At 49.3% G+C, this 26,532-nt stretch overlaps 1 protein-coding gene across 2 annotated transcripts in view; it reads left to right on the forward strand.

Moving 5' to 3' along the window:
- The first annotated feature begins 3,365 nt into the window (after nucleotides 1-3,365).
- The window catches only part of GATAD2A (GATA zinc finger domain containing 2A), a 68,761-nt gene continuing 45,594 nt past the window's right edge, over nucleotides 3,366-26,532 (forward strand). The window contains exon 1 of one of the 2 annotated variants that reach the window (XM_076359584.1): nucleotides 3,366-3,433. The gene's annotated coding sequence lies outside the window, so the exon portion shown is untranslated. Of the gene's footprint in view, nucleotides 3,434-17,787; nucleotides 17,831-26,532 lie in introns of those variants that run through there. The other variant, XM_076359585.1, reaches the window with a different exon arrangement.

Consider the following 26,532-nt stretch of genomic DNA (forward strand, 5'->3'; position numbering starts at 1 on the left):
CAAACACCTGGAATTTTTCTTATTTGGTCTAGGACAGAAGTATTTTTCACTGCAGCTGTGCAGTCAAGAAGGATGCTGACTGTATTTGATCTTCACGAATGGGATCTGGTTTAATGGAGATTGCTTTTTGTCTCTTTTATCCCAAAATTTTCTGGCAGGTATTTTTACATTTTGAGCTCAAATTTAAAAGGAAGAAGAAAACTACTGAATTAATTTGTCTGGAAGTGACATTTTGAAGAAACTAAAAATTTAAAAACTTACTGCAGACTGTCCCTTTCCAAAACGTCACCTGAGCTGCTAAGCTAGTCCCTTGCATTTCACCGTAGGAGCCGAGTAGGTTTTGTTCCAACAACTTACTCGCTATATGAAAATTTTAACCCAAAAGGCAGCTTCCTTTCTGTCAAAATTAAGACTCGGCTATGCTGACACTCCGTTCTCCTTACCCTGGTTATCTGCAGTTTCTTCCTCAGACAAAAAACTGCATCTGGCATTAAACTGAGCTATCATCACCTTGTCTTCTCCGTTCTGCCTCGTTCATCTGCTGTCGGGGCTGACTCGAATCTCCTCCGAAGCAGCTCCTCAGAGAGGATGTACCTAGTGGCAAAACTCCATGTGAAACACATCTAAAATACATTGGCCAGAAGTACAGAAGTTTGGTACTTGCCTAATAGATCCAGAGACGCATCCAGAGTGGATCCTCTTTGTATTTTACTGCGTAGAGGCCTGTCGTGAGCTGACAAAGCAAAATTAAGACGCCAGCCTGCTGCACAACAAGCGACTGTAAGTTTTCTTTCGTCAAGTATTTTTGCTGTTGTTTAGCTTATTCCACGTAACCCCTCAGCACGGTTGAAACATAAAGGAGAAAACAGATCTTCCAGCGTGTGCTAGGACTACCGGATACCGCCTTTGCAGATGGCAAAGCTTGCCATCACCTCGGTAAAATTCCGGCCAACCAAGACAAGAAAAAAGTTAGCAAAGCGATTTCTGGAAATAACTTTACCTAGCTTCTAGGTAATGAAATGCGTCTCGTGCTAGACCTGTTTTGAAACTCTCCTGATGACACCGTAAGGGAAGTAAGTCGAGATGCACGCCTCCGTGTGTGCGTGCCCCTGTGGATTAAAGCATCGCTTCAGAAGGATGGAGCCCTTAGTAGTTAACCGTAAAGTTTTGAATGGCTTGAGGTGAAGCCAGTGGCTTTCAGTGCTTTGGGAGAAGTCATTAACCAGGGTAACAACTGGTTGTGAGCTGCGCTATTAACCCGTAGTTATTTGTAGCTGAAACTGTCTTGTACGAAGGGTGGAGGGAGGTACTTGATAGCAAGAAAACTTGTGTTCAGTCTTACATAAAGGATACTGAACACAAAGTTGTTAACAGAAATGGTGAATCTTTAATCTAGAGTGGGAAACAGCTATGAAAAGCTGAGCGCGTTGGAACTTTCCTGACCAAAGGCTGAATGCGCTCCAGGAGCAGGCGCGTGCTGGAGAGGGAGGGATGAGGCCGGCGTTCTAGCTCTGGTTCTACTGCTCTTTCCTTGCAGGAGCCTTGACTCCGTGCCTTCTGCCTTCGCTACCCGAGTAAAATGGGAAGCATACCGATTTATGCTTATTAAAGGTTATGAATGAAAATAGTAAGCATTATCTCACCTTTACTCTTTTGAAACGAGCACCTAAATAACCTGATACGAAGCTGCATCTAATCCCGTAAGCTGCATGTGGAAAATAATCGATGAAAGATTGGTACCGGCATTATAAATAAAGTGCAGTTCCTGTCACTCTTCTTTACCCTCCATTATAAACTTGCTTCGCCCAAGATAATTTTTTTTTTTTCCTTCTCAGAACAAGCTTGCAGGTGTCTAAAAATGCTGAATAAGGAGTCCCGAGGCTTATGTCAGAGACAGCGAAGGTAGCTGCGAGCCGGCAGCTCAGAGGACATTTTTTGTATGAATACAGGGAATCTCACGGGGAAAGTTAATTTATTAGTTCCTTTGTTCCCGTTTCTGTGCGTTGGCTCGACCAGGTGGATCTGGACGATCCCACCCGCGGTGACGCCGGGCGCCACGTAAGGCCCTGAACACGGCGAAGGATCCCCCGCGCCCGGCCGAGGGCCCGCGGCACAAGGGTTAACGCCCCTCCGCCAGCTCCTGCGGGAAAGATCGTATCGGGGCCCCCTCGGAGGCGCGGCCGACGGCACGAAAACGTCTGCGCACCCCTGACCCAGATCCGCGGAGGAAGCGGGGATGAGTCACCGCAACCGCGGACTCCCGCCGGCTGCGCGGCCCCCGGCCGGCTTGCCGGGGCTTGCCGCCCCGCCGCCGCCGCCACTGCCTGCTGCTGCTGCTGGGGGGCCCCGGGTCCTGCCGCCGTTCCACACACACACCCCCCCCCCCTTCCCGCCCCACCGGGACGGGTCCGCGACGCTACGGCGGGGCTCGGGGACGGCCGGGGCCCTTCCCCGGCGGAGGCCTGGGGCTGCGGAGCCCCCGGCGAGGCGCGGCCCGCCTTCCCCTTCCCCTTCCCCTTCCCCCCCCCCTCACGGAGCGAGCGACCCCGCCGCCGGCCCCTATCTGAGGCCCCAGGCCGGCCTGCGCGGGTGGATAAGGGCCGCCGGCGGGGCCTCTCAGGGCGGCCGGCGGCTCCGGCCCCTCCCCGCGGGCAGCGCATCACCTCAGTCGGCCTCGGCGCGGTGCCGGGCGGGGGCTCCCCCCCCCCCGCCCCGCCGCGGTGCCCGGGTCGCGGGGGGGCGGGGGGGGGGGGGCGGCCGAGCCCCGCGCCTCACAGCCCGGCCCGGCCGCGGGCCACGCCCCCTCCCCGTGCGCCGCGGCGCGCATTGGCTTCCGTTCCCCCACCCACCGAGCGCCACGCGGAGTTTACTGGCCAGGCTGCCCGCCAATCAAGAGGCCGCCCCGCCTCTTTTCTCGCCGCTTAGTCTGTGGGCGGGCCGAAGGCGGGCCCTGGCTGCGATTGGCTAGCGGAGTGGGCAACCCCAGCTTTTTATTGGACGTCGCAGCCGTCCGTACCTCCTTTCAAAAAAAAAAAACCAACAACCCACCCCACGCACACCCCCAAAGGCCTGAGCAGGAGGCGGGGCGAGGCGCGCGGAGGCGCAAGTTTGTCCAAATCTGCCTAGCAACCGGGGTGGGCGGGAAAGGCGTCCCGAGGAGGTGACGGTTGGTGGCGCGCGCGCCACCCCGGGAGTCCCGCGCCGCCGGCGGCGCGCGGGGCGGCACGGGGAGGGGAGGGGTGGGGGGAGAGGGAGGGAGCCCGGCGCGAGGCGGGTCTCCCTGCGCGCGCAGCCCCCTCCTCCCTCCCTCCCTCCCTCCCTCCCTCCTCCTGTCAGTGGCCACCTGAGGGAGCCGCCTCCCCTCCCCCCACGGCCCCAGTCCGGCCCGGGCCCCGCTGAGGAGGAGGAGGCGGCTCTGAGGGGGCTGAGGAGAGTGAGTGACATCCCCACCCCCCGCAGCCCCTGGGGACCGGGGCGGGGGGCGCTTGGGGAGGGGGGGGGACACCCCGAGGGGGCGAGGGTAAGGGGGCAGCGGGGCTGAGGGGAAGGGGCGAGTGAGGAGGCGAGGAAAGAGGTCGGGGGGAGGGGAGAAGCCGGGGAGGGCGAGGGACGAGGGGCCGGGGGAGGAGGACGGGGGTCGCTGCGCGGGGGGGGGGGGGAGTGTCGCGGACCGGCGGGGCGGTGGGGGTGGCCGTGAGGCACGGCCGCCCCCCGGGGCCACGGGTGTGGGCGGGCGGCGGGGACGGGGCGGTAGGGCCCGGGCACGGCGGGGGAGGGGAAGGCCCGGAGGGACGCTGGGGAATTGGCCTGAGGAAGACCGGGCCTGGGAGGGGCGCTCACAAAACGGGGGGGGGCGAGGGGGGGGGGGAAGGGGGAGGGAAAGGAGGGGGGGGGGAAGGGCTGGGGAAGTACCAGCGGAGGGTGGGCAAGGCTGAGGGGGTGCCAGGGAGGAGCGAAGAGTGCATCCTGGGAGTTGCCCGATAGGCACAGCTACCAGAGCATGTCAGCAAAGCCAGATTATTAGTCCCGGAGACTTGGGAAGGCGGGGGAGGGGAAGTGGGGGAGGGGAGGGAACTACCGATGCTAAAGATGGGGCATCCGGGAAAGAACTTGGGGCCACCGGGCCGGGCTGGGTGTAGCCGGCTCCGGAGCAGGCGGGGAAGGGGGCACGCCGGGGGAGAGGCCGGCGGCTGGAGAGGGAAGGGTGCTGCTAGAAACGGAGGGCAGCTTTTTTGGTAACGAAGGTACCGGGACTCCTGAGAGAAGCCTCAGTGGCGCGTGCTTCGGGGGGAACAAGACGTCCACGGCAAGAGAAAGTGGTACTCCAGAAATGGACAAAGTTCTGTCACGGGGCAGCAAAAATCGAGGGTCTGCCGCGGATGAGGCGTCCCCGGGAAGAAAGGGTGGATGCAGGCAGGGTGAGGCCACTTACAGAGGGGACCTGCTAAGCAGGAACAAAAAAACTGGTTGCTTGCTGGAGAGTGCCAGATGGGTTGAATTCACGACAGGACTTAAGATGGAGGTGTTTTGTGGGGCTGATGCCAAAGAGGAGTCCTTATACCCCTGTGTCTAGATGCGTGGAGGTTATGTGCGCAAAGATTGAGAACCAGGCTCATTTTCACGAATTTGAAAACACCACTATTGCGTTTGCCTCGATCACTTTCTTTTTCTGGCAGTGTTTTATCTCTGTACTACTTTGGGGGGGGATTTTAGTTTGTACGCGAGACAAGCTCTATTCAAAATAAAGTTATATCCTGTCTGTGGTCTACCACCTTCTCCTCACCCCCAGCTATCTGCCATGTTTCACAGAACGTATCTAGAGGGCTTCTTCAAAATCTAATTCATTATTAATTTTCTATCTTCTACTTTTTTTTCCGTCTTTGTGATAAGTGCGGTGAAAAGCTAGAGAGAGTATAAGGGAGTATATGTACGAGCTGTGTACACTGTGGCAGTTGCTATAGGTAAAAGAATATTGTCAGTTATTTAGCATTTAGAAGTAACTAACTTCAAAAGTTTTGACTCTTCACAGCATTTTAGCAGCAAATTCCAAATGAGAAAAAAGTGTAAGGGAAGAAAAAGCTTTTCTTTTTGCTTTAACTTGAGAAGGACCCTTAAATATAACTCCTAAACAACTTAGAAATTGGTGGTACGAATATTTATTTGAACTAGCTGAATACAAAGCACTATTAAATGCAAAGAAAATTGTGTGAAATACTTCAGTATTTTTCATGACTGTACCAAGCACAAAGTTTTAAGAAAGAAAACATGTATTTTTAGCGGGCAGCCTTCTTTTAAGCTTTAGATTGAGCTTTTCTTCTAATCTCAGTCTCAATGGTACAGATGACTTATTTTTTTCAGACTTTCTCAAGAGTTTAATGACACGTCTTGCATGAACCTGAGTACGCATACTGTTCAAACAGTGACTAAATCTTCCAGAGAGTAAAACAGATGATGTTACCACACAAATATAGCTGAAATTACATCTGTGTACCAGTGGTCCCTAAATCCTGCTGTCCAATGGGCTACTATCTGAAGCAAGCAAAATGCTGCAGGCTATTTCATGTCTCCCAGTTGGCTTCACTTTAAACATCTTAATTTCCTGTTGCCATGAGCAATTTCAGAGGGTCTTGCAGGAAGAAACTTGTCTATAAGCAACGAGTGGGGGACTACAAATAACGAAATTTTGTTTAAAAAAGTACACAAATAAACTAGCTTTGCTTTTGAAAGCTACTTGAAGAACGTGAATTAGCTTTCATCCAAAGTTAATTACCCAGCTTCCATCATGACAGACTTCAAGGATTGTACATAGGAGGCAGAACCACTGAACATTAACCTCCTTATTGCAGCAAAAAATAAAAGGCCATTGCTAGATTTAGGTGTAACTGAATGTCTCTTATCTCGATGAGAGTTCAGCTGTTTGGGCCAAAGGGCGATCAACTGCTTTCCACCCCAATACCTTCAGCTTGAATTTAGGGAGTCCACTGAGTCTCCGGAGAAACTGGCTTGCATGTTGTCACAGTTTCCCAAAGGCAGGCAGGGAATTTAAAAGTAATAGTGGAGATGTGTTCAATGGGTCACAGCCACATTTTTAGCAGCGCTCCCGAGGCAAAAGGAGAGACAACCCTAAAAAGTCTCCTAGTAGTAGCGTGATGCTGTGGAATGAGGACTCTGGGCTTTTTTACTGCTAAGGCTGGAATGAACTGGAACAGTGAATTACAAATTACAGTTTTTAAAACTTTTGGACCACTTGCATCCCTTGACATACACGTTTCCGCTTGAGGAACTGAGCAGTATCAATGGGCCACTACCATAGTCTGAACATACCTCTGTGGCATTCTTGCTTCAAAACAAACTTCAGGAAGATGTGTGAATAGTATTTGCCTATTCTGGCTTGCTGGTCGTGTCCTCCGTTCCTTGCAGAACGCTGGGGTTCGATCTCATCTACGTTTCTGGGCTGACTCAGAGTATCTAGTTTCACAATTTTGGTGTGCAACCAAAAATATCAATGGATGTTGCTGCCAAAGAACAATGAGAGAAGACACACTATAAGAATACCCCTTTGCTGACTAATTCCCTTTTCTTTGGAGCAAGGTAGTGTGTACATTTTTGGAATCCTTACTAGTGTGGTTACCAGCCCAGGTCTGAAAACTGAAAGCGTTTGAGCTGTCACACCGTGTACGTACAGCTAGGCTGGCTGTTGAAGAGCATCTGAGAGTATCTCCAGAGGCCAGCGGTCTTGCCTGTCTTGTTGGTTACGTATAGAGATGCCATAAGTGATTTTCAGAACAGGATAATAAATATTTTTACCCAAGTAAAATAAATCGCATCAACCAAATCCATTGACCCACCGTAATCACAGGAGAAAATACTACTCTGGGCCTTCAGCAGAGTTAGAGGAGAAAGCTTAAAAGTCAGCGTGGAGAGGAGGACAAAGATTACTATTGTATGACCGAATCCTCCCTGCCTTTTCACTTGAGTCGTTACTTTTAATCAAGCAGGTTTCTAGATTTGCAAAATAAGCAAATTAATGCTAGCTGTGAAGGATGCTCTGTGGAAAAGACAATTTCCCTAGAAACGTGTATGAGTTACTGTGTCTTTATCACAGTTTGATTTTACTACAGGTTCCTTATGTCAGCCATGACATCAATTCACCCTTTAGCTTCCATGGCTTAGGACAGATCCTTTCCTTGCTGCAAGTGAAGAATCAGGGTGTTAGTGACAAGCTGGAATATTGGAACGATACCTGCAGCGTTTGCTTTTTGGTTGCCTGGCATAGTAAACCAGTGGCCTTATGCTCACAGAGCTACCAGGGGCATTTTCAGGATTTTTCCATCTTTTTTATTGTTTTTGCAGCCCATAGCAGCTTTCTCTTTGCCAGAGAACTCCATCTTCTAATCCACCGCCCTTACTAATGGTCTCTTGTAAGTTCTTTTAAGTTTATGCAACTGAACCCACTTGCCCAGCTGATAAGACATGGAAGTTCCAAGGAGGCTGGAGAAATTGAGAGGAGGGTGGTCAGTGTTTGGTGACAACATCTGGGCTTCGGGTCCAAAGGGCCCTGATCAAATAACTTCACAGTTGAGGAACATTTTCTTGGTTTAGCCTGTTGTTACCAGTACATAACAGACTCGGCATCATGACTGCCAGTATAAGATCAAGTAGGTTTTTTCCTAGCTGTTAGATTTCACCATTTTTTCAATGCACATGCAACATAATTACTGATAAATTACAAAGCATTATATTTTTAATTTATAGATAAGTATCTCCAAAGACCCTCTGAGCCCAAATACAGTTGCCTTGGTTCCTATGCGCAGACCAGTTAAACTATCCTTCAACAATTGATTTATATAACTGAAATAGCTAGGGAAGTGAGAAATTTCCTTCCTCTTAGGATACAATGCCAAGGATGTCAAATCTCCTGAGAGCCTGATGATAAGAATTGGGCTGTCCTTTTCTGCAGTTATTAAACAAGTATCTGATTATTCACGAGAGCACTGAAACCGTGGAGTGCGGTTCTGTGGCACTCTTCTCTCCTCCCTCTTGGTTGCACGTGCCTCTGCACCGTGCAGACCCAGAGCAAGGCTCGGTAAGTGGTGACGGAGGGCCAGCCTCCTCTTCAAAGGAAAACAAAGGGTGCTTCAGCTTTTGGTGACATAGATGTGATTTTTTTTCCGGAGAGCCATCTCTTGGCAGTGCACTGGGAGCGGCATGTAACCAGTAGCAGTGTCTGATGGCTGCGAGGGATCTCCCCCACTGCCTTTTCTCAGTGGAAGTATTTGGATTTGTTGTCCAGGACAGATTTCAGATTGGAAAACTGCTTACCAAAGTCTGCCTGTTGGCACAACTAAGTGTTCTTCTCTTCTTCCTCAACTGATTCTTGTTCCTATTGAACAGCCTGTATTTTCTAATATAAAGACTAGGGGAAACTCCATATGCAATTTGTGAAGTACTATTAAAATATAAGATTATTTTGGAAGAAGAAAACCCCCAATCTTGGTCTTCCAATAAAAGCTCTACGTTAATTCTGTGAAGGTGGTCGTGGCAATTAATGCAAACGAGCGCACTGAGATTTATAGTTTAGGACTTCTGTAAGCTCTAAGCAAGAAGCAGTAGTTGCTTTATGAATACCTTTCCCTTGAAATCTGCCTGAAAAAATAAGACCAGTAATGACTGATCCCATCAATCCTAAATTTAGAAATGAATCTAATTTATAAGCCTTGCTTTTTAGCAGGAAAGCAGGTTATGGAACTGACCTAGTACAGTGCTGTTGGGGGAAGAGAGGCAACTTCGTAGGACTGAAGTTAGAATTAGCAGGGGGTTAGAGGAAAAGACTGGCATTTTTTATGTGCTGATAATAAACATCTTATTGCCAGAAGGAAGAACGTTGATAAATGCTTATAGTAAACATGGTATAAGACTGTCATAACCCTCGTGAAAATACAGAGGTTTTCAAAATGCAGCGTACTCCAGTAACAATCTGTCTAGTCGACTTTATTTAGATCAGTAAAACCTGGCTGTGCTTTCTCAGACCTTTGGCTTTACATCAGCGTGCCCGTGATTGCTGGTAACATAACTTTATGCTAAGGCTCCGTTGGCATCTTACAAATACACAGTCAACTCCTTGAGAACTACAGGTAACACAGGTCTCGGAGTATTCATCTTTCAAAAATAACAACACGAGTTACAGCAAACTGAGGTCGTGTTGAACTGTCAAACTTTTACTCACCTATGAAAGTTTAAAAGAAAGTTGTTTGAGAGGGACAGATAACTTGCTTGCTTGGCCTTGACGTGATACAAATTTTAATAAATTTAATTGTAATCAAGGAGATGGTTTTGTAGCGAAATGGCACAGTTGTCTTTGGATGCAATGCAAGTTTCGATGCAGTGCTGATCCCTGGGTGGATGCCGTGAGAAACCAGGAACAACTGGGCACTCCCTTTCACAACTCTAAGGAAAATGCTCAATTTTATTGAAGGCACAGTATTCTGCATGTGTTTTGCTCAAAGTTCCTGCTTTTTGGTCTTTATCTACCTTTTATTGCAGTCACTTTTAAACCAGGATTGTACTAAGTTCATTTCATCTCTGTTGCAAGATTTCTACGTTTGATTTCAGTTCTCTGCCTGGCTCCCTCCAAGGCTACCTTGATTTTGGTCCTGGAGATTATCAGTGTGCTAAGGTTAATCGCAGTCTGAAATTTAACCTCTCATGATGACTACCTCGCTCAATGCGTTTGTCTGTAGCCAAGCAGTAGTCCCACTCTTTGGGTTGAGAAGGGCTTTACTTTCAGTAAAAAAAAAGAAGTTAAGACTGAAGCTAATTCAGTTAAAAGATGATTTTACACACAACCAGCCCCAGTGTTCGTACACCGTATGGGTTTTAGCAACAGGGAGAGCGTGAATCATTTGCCTGTCTGCATATTTAAAGAAATCTAAAGTAAGGGTAACCTGACAATGTTTTGGAGGATCTTGTATCTATTTTCATCAAAACTGTATCACTGGAAAAAGGTCTTGCATAGGCGGAACTTATACTTAATACAGAATACATTCCATCAACTCTTTATGCCTCAGGTACCCCATCCTTAAGGATCTTTAGCCAGCACTCGTCTGTTAAACCACAGGAACTGTCGATGTCGCGGTATCCATACAGACAGATATCTGATTGTCCGAGCATTAATCTCCGTTAGGAATCTAGTCTGATGCCGGATTGAGAGAATAAACTACTGGGAATTGCTCAAATACATCTGTGGAATTCAGGTGGAGTTCTTCAGGCTGCAACTACAAACCCGTTTACCTTGTGAAAGACATTCCCTACACGCTCTGAAACCCTTAGTTTGCAGGGTCTGAACTGTAAAAACAAATCCTTCCTGAATCAGGCTTTTCTGCGTCCACTTTGCCAACTGGTAAACACTGACTGGGGGGGTTGTTCAAATCTGATTAATAATGATGTATTATTAACAACGACAACCTGGAGTCAGTGACAACCACCTCCTGCAATTTCCAAGACACTTTGGCGGATAAACACAAATCCTACTTGAAAATACTTTTGAACCCTTTCAGTTTTAGGTTTGATAACCTGAAAAAATTCACAACTCGCGTGAGCAGCACAATCTGGCTTTCAAAGTCAAAATCTTTGGTACAGTTCCTGAAAACAGCGCCGCAGCCCTGTGCAGGGACACCTCGTATGTGTCAGAGGGAGAGAGCAAAGTTTTAATCATGGCATTTATAATACTGTACGACTTTCAGATCTGCTGCTTAATCTTGAGCAATGAACCATTTCAGCCCAAAGTATACCAGGCAGCCTAACTGGTCCCCTCAAGGGTAAGAGCTGGTTTTCTATGAAATGGGGTAACTACAAATAAAGCTTTTGGTCCGTTCTGTTCCACATTTGGTAAAAACTATCAGTTATTGAGGTCATACTTCTATTTCCCCCATTACCTCTAATTTGGAGGGCAGTAAAGACCAAAACGCTCTCCACGCCGGAGGAAATGTCTTCCACGTTTTAATTCTAAGAATACTTCCTAGTAACAGTGGTGCATCAACTCTCTTTTCTCCTGCCTTCGCTGTTGAGGGTTTCAGAGTATATAGACACGGATACTAGTGTGAATTAGTAATTTAAATAATTTTTAATCAGGAGTCAACAAAAAAATTATACACAACTGGAAGCGTTCATTATTGCACTCAGGAAGCAATTCATTCTTAAAATTACACAGTTTAATAGCACAGCAGTCCTGGAGCACTCGGAGAGTGCCCCCACCCTGAAGAGCTTACCAGTTAGAGGCGGCAAAATGCAGCGTGTGTGTGTGTAAGATGAGAGGAAATTAGCAGATAATGATAAAATCATCTGATTGCATATGTGGACAGTGGCACAACCCTGTTTTCATTTAAAAAGGATGGTGTTAAGTGATCAGCAGTCCAGCTGATGCAGAACAAGCCGCTGCCGGTTGGCAGGCTTCTTGTAAGCAGATTCCCCCCGTGCCGAGTATCCCATAGTCTGTTCTGGAAAAGGACTCCGCGCTAGAGAAGAGACTCACGGACCGAGCCTTATCTTTTGCGCAAAATGATAAAAACAGTGAGGTTCGTGAGGGCTCTTGGTTTTCTTTTGGTGTATCACACTTACAGGCTGCAGCTGAGACAGTTAAAAATAGGCTGGCGGGTCCAGATGAAAAAGGGTTCTTGGGAATATTCAGTGATTGATACATTCCGCAGGAAGGGAGGCCGAGATCTCTTTGTAGGTGTGCACCCACCGATTTGAGTTCCTGCTTCTCACAGGACAGCTTGTGGCAGTTAAAACTCGCAGAAAGTCAAATTATACAGGAACTCTGTAGAGTTTTCTGCAACAAGTTAATTCTTCTTTTAATCAGGGTCAAGTACTGATGAGCCACGTGACAATGATCAGTAAACAAGCAAGAGGTGCTTGTTTACAGGCATTCCCTCAAGTAATGGCTCTGTGGGTCTGACTCACTGTTTGCCAGCAAAACATTTGCATCCAACGTTGCAGATCACAAGATGAACTGGAGTGATCGGAGACAGCCTGTGGTGGACCAGTTTTCAGGAGGCTGAGATGTTCTTTGGCAGATCTTTAAATAACAGCAATGCTGGCTGAACTTTGTTCTCTCCCACTTCCGAGCAAAATCGATAGTCCGTGAAGCGCTTGTTGAATTGGAGCAGAGCTCCACATATCCTCTTCCAACCATAAAAGCGCTTATTGGAGATGGGGTCAGATAATGCCACACTGAAGGCACCATCTTGGGCCAAGCAGTATTTGCATACGTCCGCTGCTTTCCCCATTTCCTCAGTAACTTACTGATCTTTAACTTCTTTCCGTTCCAGAAAGATTTTCCTTTCTATTGAGGGCCATTCACCTCACTGCTTAGATCGTGGGATTTTGACTGTTTCCAATCTCGCGTCCTGCTTTGCTGCAGAAAATGTTTCACATTGAGGCGTTACTCCCAGTGGGTGGGAGACAGGCAAACAGACCCGGCGGTACAGATTACGTAGTGACCCTGAAGTGTCTCAGATTCTTCTTGTCAAAGAGCACCAGTTTACCAGCTCGTCCTATTCCTGAACTACTTACCAGAAATTCTGTCTCGAGCGGCTGGTGGTAGCGGCAACTTGCACTCACATGAAAATAGTTCACCAGAGAATAAGTAAAGGACCATCTCTTGGTCTCAAGTCTATGGAATTCCTTTCCTTCTTAGCATAAGCCATCTTAAAATTGTATTCTTAAGATTTTGAGCACTGTTGCAGCATGCTTACAGTTTTATCCTTCTTTTCCTTTAACTGTTTAAGGATGTAGTCTGTTAATTTCAAACTTCTAGCCAGCAGCGTGAAAGATAAAAAAACCCAACCCATCCTTTACAAGGTGCTGGGGTTTGCTTTTTTTAAAAAAAATAAAAGGATTGCAGTCTGTCTTGTCCCAGTGTCAGGCTCCAGGTCAGCGCACACTCGGCAGTAGCCCCGAGTTTCTCTTCTGAACGGTGGAAATCAGGTGAACATGACGGATACAGACGCCGATCTGAAGCAGCTTTCAGAAGGATCTGTGCTCCCGATGTCTTGGTCCTCCAGGCCATCAAATGACTTCAGAGTTGTGTTCTTTACCTTTACTAAAACACGTATCAGCTGTTGAGCTTAAGAACTTGTTTAGCCTGTTTAGTATGCCAATATTAGCACGTTCCCATGCGTCTTACATCTGCTGGTGGTTGGAGGAAGATGACCAAGTCTAACAGATCTGGCTTGAGCTTTACTTCTTGTCCTTCTTTGACCTACATTCTGATGTGCATTGAGAAAAGCCTTAATGTCACCTTTCATTCTTCCTTTAGGGACACTTGTGAATCTTGCCTGAATTGTTGGGGTTTTTTCTCACATCCCAATACCAAATTCTGCTATTGTCGCAACAAAATTAACATCCTAGTGTATGCTATATTGGGTGGTATTTTTATGAAGAGTGTAGATAGTGTAGTATTAAAATATACAGGAAGGATGAAGTATTTGATCCATATTACCTATGGACTTCGCATTTGGAATGCGGGAAATACCTTTGGAAGAACAACTTAATAGTTGGACTTTGTGGCTCCAGCAAAATTTCGCTTCTGTGATGAGATGTTCAGCTTTAAAGTAGAATCCAGGCTTCGTAACATCAGCTTTGGTGATCAGAACAAATATTTATGCCGTTTTCTGGGTTTATGCCACGTTCTTAAATGAAAATCACGCGCAAGTATTCGAGGCAATTTGCTAGGTTGGATCTTTGTAATACATCTTTATAAAAATTGAAAAGACCGATACAAACAAACAAAAGCGCGTGACTGCTGCGTGCCACTGCCCCAGCTGGAAAGGCTGACGGGGACGGCTTCCCTCTGGAGCCGCCCATGCGTAGCCAGTCCAGGCACCGAGGCACCAGGGAGTGTCATTAGCGCCCTGCAGCTGATGCCCTGCTCTGCACAGTGTCACCTTAGTGACACACCCAAGACGTGCCAGCTTCAGTCGAGACAGCCAGCTGAATTCCAGCTTTTCTTCTCCCGTTTGGCCGCGCACGCAGGGTGCTCTGCTCTGCGCTTAATTGAGTAGCTTTAATCGAGGCCCGGGTGAGAAATGGTGAGGGGGTTCTGTTCTGGTGCTGCTTAACTGTGCATCGTCTGATTCGTAACAAGGAAAAGATTTGCAAGAGCGTAGCCGTTTGCTTACATAAACGGCTTCTCTAATTTTGAACTATTGGATTTTAATTTAAATGTAGTATTTAATTTAGATTAAAATCCAATAATGTTAATAATATAATGTTGCCTGTTTTAATAAAGGTGTAATGTGGTGATGCATAGCACCCGAGTATTTAGTTAGAAGGTAGAGTCCCAAAAAGGAGTATATTCAGATTAAAGGCGCACTGACACACTTGGCTGTGAAGATTTTAGGTGCTGTTTTAAACAGGAGAGGGGACTGGTTTAATCGTGTTTTAGCAATACTCTCCTACTGGCACATACCCTCTACCTGGCAAAGATGTTTATGTATTAAAATAGGGATAAGATACCATTTATTAATTACTGTCTCACATCTCTGGTTTGCCTTGTTTGGACCCAAGTAGTGTCAGCTTTATTTTTTTCTGAAACACAAGATTAACATACCTACAGAATTCCTCCCCGAATCCCAACTCTTTCAAAGTCTGACAGATACAGGTAGATTGATTTAATTTGCTTTTTTCCTTAATTTGTTGCCGTTTCATAGAACTTTCCTCCTGAAAGCAGCTTAGGACTAGTTTCACTTCAGCAGTTTACATAAACGTGTTTCAAACAAGTTACTTCACGGTACGTATGTATTTCTAGGAATACACAAGTCTGTGGTATCAGAATTTCTCTTGCTGATAGAGCCACCGACTTGCCACACTTGATTGTCACTGAAATAACATCAGCTCGTGGCTCTATTAAGCAATTACAACACTGATGCACCTTCCAGGTGACTGAATTATTAACAGGCCCACTTGGTGCTACACCTGTACCGTCCCCCAGCAACATCTCCTTGCTAAAATTTGAGCTTTTCCCCCAAAGAGAAGGCAGTCTTTATTAAAAAAATACAAACAAAAAATCAGTAGGTGGTCTTAAACCACACACAATTCTGAAGTCTTTACTAAATAATCACTTACTGTGATGTTTTAAGTAAGCCGGTGAAAGAAAAAGATAAAAAAGCATTCTCTTCAGTCTGCGGTAGTATTTCTGTGCATCGTGTTTGAAGGACTGTAGACGGGCGGTTTGGTTTTCTAGGCTGACGGTTACCTGACCTGTAACAGCTAAAACTGGATTTTCCCTGGTAGTCTTGTGAAAAGGGACCGGAGGGGGGATTGCCGCCCGCTCCCACTGCTGGGTTCCGGTGGGAAGGCGGAGAGCAAGCTAGCTGTTGTGGTGACGTGGCCTCCCCTTCCCATGCCGGCTCTCCCTCTGCATTTCTTTGAGAGGGCACCTACAGCCTTTTGATGAGGGCTTGTCCGTCATTTTTCATGTAAAAAAATAATTGGCAAGACTCTGGATGATGTGGTGACTGGGAGGCAAAGTAATGGTGCGGGACGAGTGAGCCATCGCTGTCGGAAATCCTTTGTGCTTGAGTATGGGGCATAGTGAGGGCACGTAACCCACAAAGAGGCAGAAGAGGGTCCCCGTCTTCTCACAGGGCCTATAAATTAACTTTCAGCCTCAGAATTAAGTCATCAAAATCTGAAAAAAACCCCAACAAACCATCGCTAATTATTCTGCTTCTGAATCTCTTTCACTAAGTATCGCAGTTGGGAATGTGTTGGTGGGGAGCATTCGCGCACCAGGTCTGGCAGAATATTGCTTTTGGGATAACTTTCTTCCCTAACTCCTTGTGACATCCCTCCCATTTTTAACTTCATGCTTCAGCTCGGTTTTAGAAACCATGTCAGAAATAACGGCTGCGGAGCCAGAGGCGTCATCCTTTAGGGAGGAAAGAGAACCCTGAAGTACGGTGTGTAGCCCTACTAAAAATTATTAACCTGAGACTGACTGACTGGGCTTGGTGAAGAAGCTGTAGTCAGGCTGGTGACTTAGGAGCCAACAGACCGCATCCAAAAAATAACCCGTCTCCAGAAATGTGGAAAACTGGCGATCTTAAGGCTCGTTGGCATTAGTCTGCTACAGAAAATCTAGAAGAATTTGCATCTTTTGGTAACTTGCAAAGGTTATTCGTATGCCCCCCCTTAGGCAGACCTGCAGGGGGTTACAGCCTGGTGAGAATACTTAACAGACCAAAGAGATACGGGGCCGAGAGCGGCGTTCGGTGAGCTGCCTCCGCTGAAGGACTGGGGGAAAACGGTAGTTAGTTGGGAAACCACCCCAGAGGTCTGCAAGTGTGTTAAAGGGATCGGGAATAAAAAAAAACCCACCAAAACAGTTCAGAATTTCTTCTGCTATTAATTGGGTCTAAAATAATTTACCTGCCTGACTTAAGATCTGGTAAATGCGGCTTCAGAAAGCCCTTCTAGAGTTTCCTGTGAGAAGATGGGCAGGAGGAGAGCAGGACTGCTCCACAAACGCTGCTTTTCTGACCCATCCCGCAGCGGTACCTGCGGCTCTGCCTTCAGTGCCGGGGAAGCAGCGGGGATCGCAGCGCTGCTGCACTGCCTCGTGCCCGCGGGCTTGGTCTGCGTCTCGGAGTCGTGCTCCTCGTGCACGCCACGGCTAAGAGTTGGGTTTCTGAGTATTTAAAGATTATTTTCGGGCGGCTTTCTGCTACTTGCTGACCCGCTGTGAGCTGTCGGCAGCGGTAGTATGAGCTACCCTGAGGCTCTCGGGTGTAAGAAAATAGCTATTTCTAGTGTTGGCTGCTTAGAGCGTCTCTCCCCTAAATCTGTGGCGCTCGGATCGTCTCTCTCAGACTTTACGGTCTTCAAGACAAATTCCAGAGACGAGACGAGTCCGTGCCTCCCCGCCGCCCGTCCTCACTCGGTAGCAAGGCCTCCGAGCATCGGTAGCACTGGCCGAAACACGCAGTCTCCCCCGGGCTCGCTTCCGCAGCTGTGGTACTACTCTTTGCCCGGTATCCTTCAGCAGGCTGGAGCGGCCGAGCCCGGGCAGCCGCGGCAGCAGCAGCGCGCTGCTATCCGTTTCCTTCATCAGCGCCTGCGGACGCTCAGGAAGGAAAAAGATAAGCGGCCCCGAGAACAATCCGTGTCAGCGGAGGTCCTGCCGTCGGACCGGACTGCAGCGCCTCCGGCAGCTCCCCTCCGCCCGGCCCGGGAGGCGGCGGCGCGACGAGAACAATGTCCGCCCGGCCCGGGGCACGGAGGCCGCGGCGGGGCCGCCTCCGCCGCTGCCGCCGCCGCCGCCGCTCCACGTGGCCCCGGGCGCCGCAGCGGGGCCCGCGCCCCCCGCGGCGGCGCCCCCCGCCCGCGCCGCAGCCAATCCCCGCCCGCCTGCCATGTGCCGCGACCCCTCCGGCCAATGGTGCCCCGGGTCACAGACCTGCTCCACCATTGCCCGGAAGCGGCGCCGGGCCCCCGCGCGGCGCGGTGCGGCCGCTGCTGCCTCTGCTGCTGCTGCTGCCGCCGCCGCTGTCCCCGCGGCGCCGCGCCAGCCCCGCCGCTGCTGCGGCGCAGGACGGGCCGCCCTGTGTTTCGGGGGCCGCCGCGCGCATGCTCCGCCGAGTGACGCCGCGACTCCATGTGTGAGAAGCGCATTATTTGGCAAGGGGAGCCGCGGCAGAGAGGATTAGCCGGGGATCCCTGGCGGCGCGGAAAAGGGGGCGGCGAGGCGCGGGGGAAGCGAACCGGCAGCCGGGGAGCGGGACCGGCGGCGCCCGGATGCGCGGGGACCGGCGGGGAGGTGCCGCGGCGTGTGAGTTCCCAGATTAAAAGTTCTCGTTGGGTTTATTGTCTTGGGGGAGGGAGGGAGAGGCGGCGGCAGAGTTATTTGTGAAAGGCAGCCGCTGGGGATGCGTGTGCGCTCACGGGGAAGTTCCGGGAGAGCCCGACCGTGCGGGGACCGCGGGCAGCCCTCGCTAACCCGGGAAAAGTGCAAAGTCCTGCTCTCCGGCCGCCGGGCTCCAGCCGCCGGGCGGACTGACTGATGAAAGCCTGCCAGGGCGGGAGTTCGTGCCCCTGCCTGCGGCGGGCAGGAGAGGGGCGGCGGGGAGCGGGGCTCCCGGGGCGCATCCTCGCCGGTAAACGAAAAGTTTGGCGGCGCGGCGCGACCCCCTCCCGAGCCCGGGGCCGGGCGCCCCGGGTCGCCGCCGGCTTTTGTTCGGCGCCGGGACGGCAGCCTGCGAGGCGTTTGTTTCGGAAAGTTGTTACGGGCTTTCCGCCGTGCCTGCTTCCTCTTCCTCCTCCTCCTCCTCCGTCGCCGCCCGGGCCGGCTCGGGGCGAGGGCGCGGGGCGGGGAGCGCCCCCGGCCCCCGCTGCCCCCCGCGCACGGCGGCGCCGCCGAGCGGAGGCGGCGGGACCGGCCCCGCGGGGCCCGCGGCGGGGGGCGAGCGGCCGCCCCGGGCAGCCCCCGCCCCGGGCAGCCCCCGCCGTGGCACTGGCCCGGCTGGCGGCCAGGCTGCGGCCCGTGTCACAATAAGAGTCCTCGCCCGCCCTTCCCGCGGCTCAAGGTGCGCCGGGCTGCGCCCCCCCCCGCCCCACGACCCCCTGCCACGCGGCGAGGGGCTGCGCAGCCGCCGCCTCCCCGGGCGTCGCGTCGGCCACGGGGTTACCGGCCGGGGCCGCGGGTGAAGGTCTCGCTGGGCACCCTGCCCCGGTGCCCCGGCTTCTCCATTACTGCACGTTCCCGGCGCCTGCGGGAGGGGCCGGGCAGGATTTGGCCCCGGTCGGGATAGTCCTCTGGAAGTGGCGCTGCCCAGGCGCACGCACGCGTCGAGCTCCCGAGCGTCCAGGAATTGCTGCTCTGGTTCGTGGAGGAGCTGGGGCTCGCTGACTGAAAGCCGCCTGGCATCGGTTACTGCTTTTGAACGACAAAGCTGGGGAAGCCCGTAAGTCAGGGTGCACGTACTTCTCTAGAGCATCTGCTTGCCTTTTTGTTTTGTTTTTTTTTTATAAACACTCTCTATGTGCTTTAGGTTTTACTCCACTTGTCTTTTTTCTGGCTGCCCAAAGCTCTTCCGTTTTTGTACTTTGTGCGGTAAACCCCTTTCCCCAGGACAGAGGTTCCTAAACTGCTGGATACAGCAGTGACTGTCACGGAGCACCGATCTGCAGGCATGGCCCTAATGCTCGTTTCCAGCTTCTCTTGCAGGTGTTTGACTTTCGTGTTTCTCCCTTGCTTGCCCGCCTGTGGATGCAGCTGGAAGCAAAGGTAGCAGAGCTGCTTGTAGAGGCAGTCGCACAGGAAGTGAAAAAGAGGGGCCTTTGGGAATGAGAGACATGCCAGTAGGCTGGAAGCTGCCATACATCAGCGGGAGAAGAGAACGAAACCCCGCTTTCTCCCAGACAAACTATTAACCAGTATCTCAAGTGGAAGGAGACGTGGGGAGGAAGAAGCAGGAGTGTAAGAGACGCGCTGTTAGTGGAGAGGACGAGGTGGTAGGGGACCAGAGGCAGGAGGTGGCAGAAGAAAGTGAGAAATAAAGGGATGTGTAGCACGTGGGAAGCTTTTTGTGTAAGCGAACCGTGCGGTGGCCTCCTGGGCGTTGTGTTGCCGTGCTTGTGCGTTCCGCGGGCCTGGCTCTGGTGACAAACGGTCGGTCCCACCAAATCTTGGGATGGTACCTGCTGGCATGTGGCAGTGATGCCGCACTGACGCCTGCTGGCATTTGGGCCATGGGGAGGCTGATAGCCCCCCCGAGCGCAGTAAGTGGGGACCATGCCTTACTTGGGGGGGGAGAGCTCGCTGGTGGCAGGGACGTTACCGCTGAGTGCCACCTCACAGCCATCCGAGATTGTGACATCTATGGAATGGCATATTCCTGTGCATCACTCTCCATTACGCGCCGTTGGCATAGCCTTAGGTGCGTCTGGATTGTCAAGCTCTGGACAGAAAAAGGGGTGTGATATCCTGGAGGCAGCGAGGCTCTGCGGTTAAGTATCTCGGATAGGATCACAGAATATGCTGGTTTCAGGGCTGGGAACTGTTTCGTTTGTTTTTTCTCCCCCTAATTATCTGGTTTTGAAAATGGGAAGGGCTGCGCAGCTTGGCACGTGACGTTGAGGCTGTAAAAGCTCACCCCTTTATGTGTTGTCTGTGGGTAAGCAACAGGCTGATGCTCTTCTAACTCCTACTTGGAAAAAGAGCGAATATGTTACCAGTTAGCATGCTCTGGTTGAACTTCGTGTGAGTGCGAAAAGGACCGAGTTCTGTGCTTGAAGTAAAAACCACCTTGCCGAGTTTCACTGGAGGAGAGAGAGTTGTACCTCTGTGGTCACTCGGTATCCAGCAGTGGAGCGGGATGGAGCTGGCCAAATATATTTCTCTTTCCTCAGAGGTGGAAGCGCAGAGGAGTAGCTAATACCGTCCCTAACAGCGTCACATAGTCATGAGGTTACATCAGTGGGTGATGATGCAACACTGTTGGCATATGATGCAGTGTCAGTGTGCTAATACTGTAACTTAATATAGCTGCGTTATGACTTTTTTGTAGTAATTACAGGCCGGTAATCATACGTGGAGCTGTTTAAAATCATTGGTTCAAATTCAGACAGTGCTGGTGTACTGTGTGATGCTTGAGGCTTATGCAAGGCAAGATGAAGGACCTGGATCACTTTTTCGGCCAGACGGCAGCACACGTACACAGGTACAACGTTTGGCCCTTTTAGGGACCTCAGGTTTGAACTGGAATTATCCCTTTGCCGTCAAAGTAACTATGGCTGTGGAAGGAACTCCGGGCTTACTGTCTTATGGTCTTACACTTCTATTTCTGGGTGTGCTCTTCGTTAGCCCTACCCATCCGTATGGGCTATAAGCATTCTTACTTCCTTACTGAATCACTCCTGCTGTGCTACCTTAGGGGGGGAAGAAGGAGGAATGATGCTTGGGATAAAGGAAGTCAACTTCTGGCATCTTTTGGGTAGTGCTGGAAGTATTTTAAAAATTAAGTCTGAAATTCATTCAGGTGTGATGAGGCCGCATTTGAGAGATCGTCTTACGTTTTCAGTGGTACCTCTTGAAATGGTGTCCACGTTGTAAAGTCCCTGGCCAGTCGCCAACCAGCTGAAAGTTGCGGTAGAAATTCGGAAGGAGAGAACCGACAAGGTGTCGTAGTGGTCAGCAAAGCTCAGGTTTTCTGTTTGGATGGAGCACTCGCTCTATGTGTAACTTCTGAGTGGAAAATGCTGTCTTGCTGGCTAAATTTAGAATGTTTTCATTGAGCATGTTTTGAACCACAAACTTCTAGATGCAATATCTAGATGTTACTCGCTGGTAGTAGGTATTAAGTGTATTTACGCATTTGAAAATTCAAATCTTCGGGCATCAGAACTCATTTTTTTGATACTATGCACATATGAACTGCATGAGCTCTTCCCCAGGCTTAAGTTACTTCGGTTTCTTCCTGCCATACTCTGTGGGGAGTAGTCGTGTGCTTATTTTGCTCGTGTTTGACAAAGCACCGCATTTCCCTCTTACGTGTCTTGTGAGGTAGAAAGTTGCGTGCTCTGTACAGAGTTCATGTGTGTGATACGTACCTGTGCAGGCGCAGGCTTTGGTCCTGCACATGGGTACTGCTCAAATAGGTCACAACGAAAAAAGTTGGGAAGAAAACATGCAGTGTGTCCATTTCCCTTTTGAATTAAAATACACGTGCTGAGCTCTCGTTAGAAAATAAAAGGAAAAATGAACTGTGATGCGGAAAGTTTTTTTAATTTCTCCTCTTAGAATGACCAACATTACACCCCTGTTCAGGCACTTCTCGACTTCCAATTTATATCTTTCTCAATAATAATCTACGTAATGTAGAACTGTATGGTGGGGGTTTTTTTCCCCCCCTCTCCAAATGTTCCCGGAGACTGTGGTATCTGAAAATATGGTAGGCTTATTTTTAGATTTGGGGAAGCAAGGTTTGCTTTTGTGTAATGCTGTTCATGTTTGAGGTATCACAGCACACGGTCTGTGGCCCAGTATGTGAAGTGCAATGTAGTTAGCATATTTTGTTGATTGGGGGGAAAAAAAAAGGTACGTGAGCAATCTTTCCTCTTCTCCTGGCATTAGGCAAAATAAATGTTAAGAGAAGAACATGCTGCTGATGGACTGGAATACTCCAGGACAGCCTTTCAGTTGTATTCTTCTTTGAAAGTTTGTTCTTGATAGTTTTTCATCAGGCTGTCCCTGCTCTCCCTGTGCTACCCATGTTGCTTGTTTTAGATTTGTGCCCTTAAAACTTACAAGCTGGAGTTTGGCACTTTATGTATAGACATTCTGCTTATTTATGCGTTCATATGATGACTGACGGGTGTAAAGACTTGCTTGGGATCCTTTTTTTTTTTTTAGGCTTTTCTAGCCTTCTTCCCCCTCCCCCTGTCGCTGCATTTCTGTGGCATCCCTTCACCTGGGGAACTGGACATCTGTTGAATATGTTAACCCGCACCCAGTTAGTGGTTCCTGCTTTATTTCTTACGCACACCTGGAATTTCTGAGGTTATTAATTTCTTTGTGATATTTCCTAGCTGCTTAGCACCGCTGAGTCTGAATGCCCTGTGTGCATCAGCGAACCTCACTGTAGATGAATCATATGTCCATTTTCAGGTGGGGAAAAGGAGAGTGAATTGCCCGAAGGAAGCATTGTAAGACAGGGACAGAACAAAGGTTAAGGTTTATTAATACGCAGTTTCCTATGTTGGCTTTTTGCTGTTCAGCACTTCTCCTCTTCCTTCCCCCTTCCCCGACTGCTGAAGGTACCGGTGTTTCTCGCTTTCATTGCCTTTAATTGCGTTCTTTGGTATTTGACTTCTTGGTGTGTCAGGTCTCGGGACTCTCCAGCGGGGCACCAGTAAACAGCTGGTGTTTACCTGCGAGCATTTGTGTGTGTGTCTGCATGACCTGTTCGGCATCACCTTGGGAGACTGTGGCTACCACGGGGCAGGGAGGAATTCTCCCGTACGGCTTTCCTACCTCTTAATTACAGAGCGCCTCTTCATTGTGCTGGGGCTTTTTAACCTGTTGTCCGCTATGCTCCTCTCTTTCTAGCGCAAGTGAGGCTGGAAAGCAGCGTCCTGACTCTCGCTTCATGAGCACAGCTCGCTCTCTTTGAAGAGGGCATTTGGAAGAAAAAAAATAATCTGATTAGGCCATTTGGGCTGTATGGGACAAAAATCAAGGTTTAGCAAAAAAGTCTTTTGCCCACTTTTGATGTGTTGACTCTTCAGAAAAAAGTTTGAATGTGTTGCTATTTCAACATGCTGAAATAAGGCAGAAAGTGGAAAGCCTTCACTTCACGCTACTACTGCGTGCAGCTGTAGCAATGCCCTTTTCTCTCCTCCTTGTCTTTATTGTCAGTAGGGTTTGACACGGTTCAGCATTGCAGCTTGAGTGCAGGACGGCGCTGGTCAGCAGCGGGTCGGGTGTCTGGCCAGAGCTGTTGGATCCAGTGCAGCTCGGAGGTGCGGTGGGCAGAGGCCGGAGCTGTTGGATACAGTGCAGCTCGGAGGTGCGGTGTGCAGAGGCCGGAGCTGTTGGATCCAGTGCAGCTCGGAGGTGCGGTGGGCAGAGGCCGGGGCTGTTGGATCCAGTGCAGCTCGGAGGTGCGGTGGGCAGAGGCCGGAGCTGTTGGATCCAGTGCAGCTCGGAGGTGCGGTGGGCAGATGCCAGGTGTTTGTCCCTGTTAGTGCATCTTGAAAACCACACTGCTCAGGACCAGCTGATGTCCTGTGTGCTGTGGTAACTTGTTCTCACCTTTATCTTTGCTTCCCTGTCCTCCCTGGAGGAGAAGTTTTATATTGCCTTGGGTAAGCCGCTTAAGCCTCTCCATGCTTTGGCTATCCCATCTGCAAAATGGGTATAAGTGTGTGTTACAAAGGAAGCATGCAAAATGTGGCTTATCACAACAATTCCTTTTATTTTAATCTTCATCTTCCTTAGCTTTTATCTCTGAAATGATTTAACCCCATGTCATCTCGTTTTTCAAATGAGAATTGCTGGTAGGACTTAAGATGAGAAGAGGGGAAAAAAGAGTCATCAGGTTTACCTCACGATCTGTAATGCTGGTTTGTTGTATTAGGAAATGCAAACATTTGAAAGATCTGGGAGAGTAAAATTTAACAGCCAGCCACAGACGCTGAAGGCCAGACAAATACAGGGAAGGAGTGTCACATGTCTAGCGGGGAGTTGGCAAAGCCCTAGACCGGGAGAAGTAGGGAGTTCGCCCCTGACTCTCATGTTCGTTAATTCAGGACTTCGTGTCTTTGTAGGTGATGTGCACAAGTTGGGTGAGTTTTCGAGCTCTGCAGGATTTCTTTCTGTATGTCCCTTATAATTGGCGGGTCTGTCCCGGCGGCAGGGTCGAGTCTGTGTGCCTTTAACCAATACATGCGGAAGCTTATGATCAGGCGTGTTTATTTTGTCTTTTATTTTTAAGAAGGCTCAATTTTGGGAGGCTGTTTCTCCTCCCACCCTTGTCCTTCCTGGAGAGCCCTTGGGCATCGACTGGACTCCTTGGATCCTCCCTCCGACTTCTGGTTTGTGCACAAAACAAACCGATCTGCTGACCCAGACCTGACGGGGGTCCTTTCCCATTTAGAAGTCTTCTGCAGCTCGATCAGGCGCTGCTCACGTTAAGCAGAATATATCGAATGGTCTGTACCGTGAAAATTATTGGAGTCTTAAAGCACTCCAGGAGTTCAAGTCTCATTCAGGTGTCAGAGCTATTTAACATGCACATCTCTGAGTTTATCTCAGTGTGTTCTGTTTGTATTCATTCTTACTAAGTTCTGGTTTTTACCTCCCCCCCCCCCCCCCCCCCCCCCCCCCCCCCCCCCGAGTTAAGCATTTTGGCCTCTATTCATTCTCCTACTTCTTTGTTTCCTTTCCTTCTCTTTCCCTTCCCTCCCCCCTTTTTCTCTCCCAAAAGAAAACCAAATCAAAACAATCAGTATTTTGCAACAGTAAAGGAGTTTTCATGACTGTTTTTGGGTGACCCTCCAGGTGAGGCAGTTTGGCCGTGACTTGCCTCTTCGGAGATGTTGGCAAGTTTGGTATTCCAGATGATCTGGCATTAAGCTAAAGCTCTGCCGGAAGGGCTTTACTCCTGCCATGTTTGGAAGAAGAGTTGGTCTCCAATTCCTTTAACAATTATGAGGTGACTAATAACTTGAACGCAGTTTCCCTGCTGATTTGTGGTGCCCTGTAGTGAACTCTGCTGTGGCATGAAAGGGATCAGTGCGTGAGCGCTTCGTCTTCTGGTTTTGGTGTCTTGTGCGTCACCTTCTGACTTGGGCTTATTCCTGTATAAACACGAATCAAACTAAATTTAAAAGTTATACCCAAATCTCTCTGGACCCGGTAGCCCAAGCCGTGTGGATCGGGAGTCGGGAGGCAGTCCACCGCACTTCCAGTCATCCATAACAATATGTGCTTTTTGTTGCCCTCACTCCAGCGGTGTGAATGGGAGCTGGAGGGATGGGAACAAAAAAAATGAAGCCTATAAAAGAGCACTCCCACCAGGCAGGAGATAAGCCCTGACATGAAGTAAACACCATTCCTCCCCCTCTCCCCCCACTTCCAGTATCTTCAGCTGAATATAAATGGATATTTAAAAAGTCAGGTACCTGAAGAAGCTTCTAAAACACCTAGTAGCAAGTGAGGCTGTATGATACTGTCTTATTTTTGCACCCCTTCAAATGAAAATAACTCATTGCTGTTTAACTGTGTAAGTAACGTGGGCAGTTCCAGCAGAGAGTGTGGAAATAGGTATTCTGCCTCACCTGCCGGGAAGAGGCTCCACTAACTGTTTTTATCATAATTACTAATTCTTTAACAGTAAATGTTGTTACTCAAAGTTCTGACAAAAGTGGGTAACAACTACCTTTAAGAATGTTAGATGGCACCTCGAAAGGGTGGTTATTTTTTTCAGTCATATTTGATGGGAGACCAGATGAACACAGTGACACGTAAGAGTGAGCTGATCTCAAGGCAGTCTATTTGGTGGGGTTTTTTTTCCCCCTTCTCTGTTAAATATCCAAAATAAGTAGGAGTTTATGGTGGGGTCTTTGCATTAAAGTGCCAGATTGCTGGAGCTGAAGGAATAAAGGCTTATTTTGTAGCTTTTCAATGGGAAAAAAAAAATGAAGCCTTGTTTGAGTTTTCAGTTACTCTTGAAATTGATTTTGACACGACCTGTCTCATTCACTTTGGGGTACAAATACCCAGTTTTACTACCTATAAGACTATAGGAGTTGGCATTCAAGAAAGCTTTTCTTTTTTTTTTTTTTTTTTTTTTTAATTAATTCGGTAGAACACTTCCAATTGAGTGATGCTAGTTAACTTGCTGCTTGTTTCCTAACTTGATCTAGATGGAGAGACTCTTGTCAATGCTGGCTGCTGAAACTGCGTCTCCTGCGCACCGGACAATTGCCCCCATAGCCGAGACAGTCGTTAGCAGCGGGTTTTCTTAAAAC

Source organism: Aptenodytes patagonicus, chromosome 25 (assembly GCF_965638725.1).
Source record: "Aptenodytes patagonicus chromosome 25, bAptPat1.pri.cur, whole genome shotgun sequence".
Lineage (NCBI taxonomy): Eukaryota > Metazoa > Chordata > Aves > Sphenisciformes > Spheniscidae > Aptenodytes > Aptenodytes patagonicus.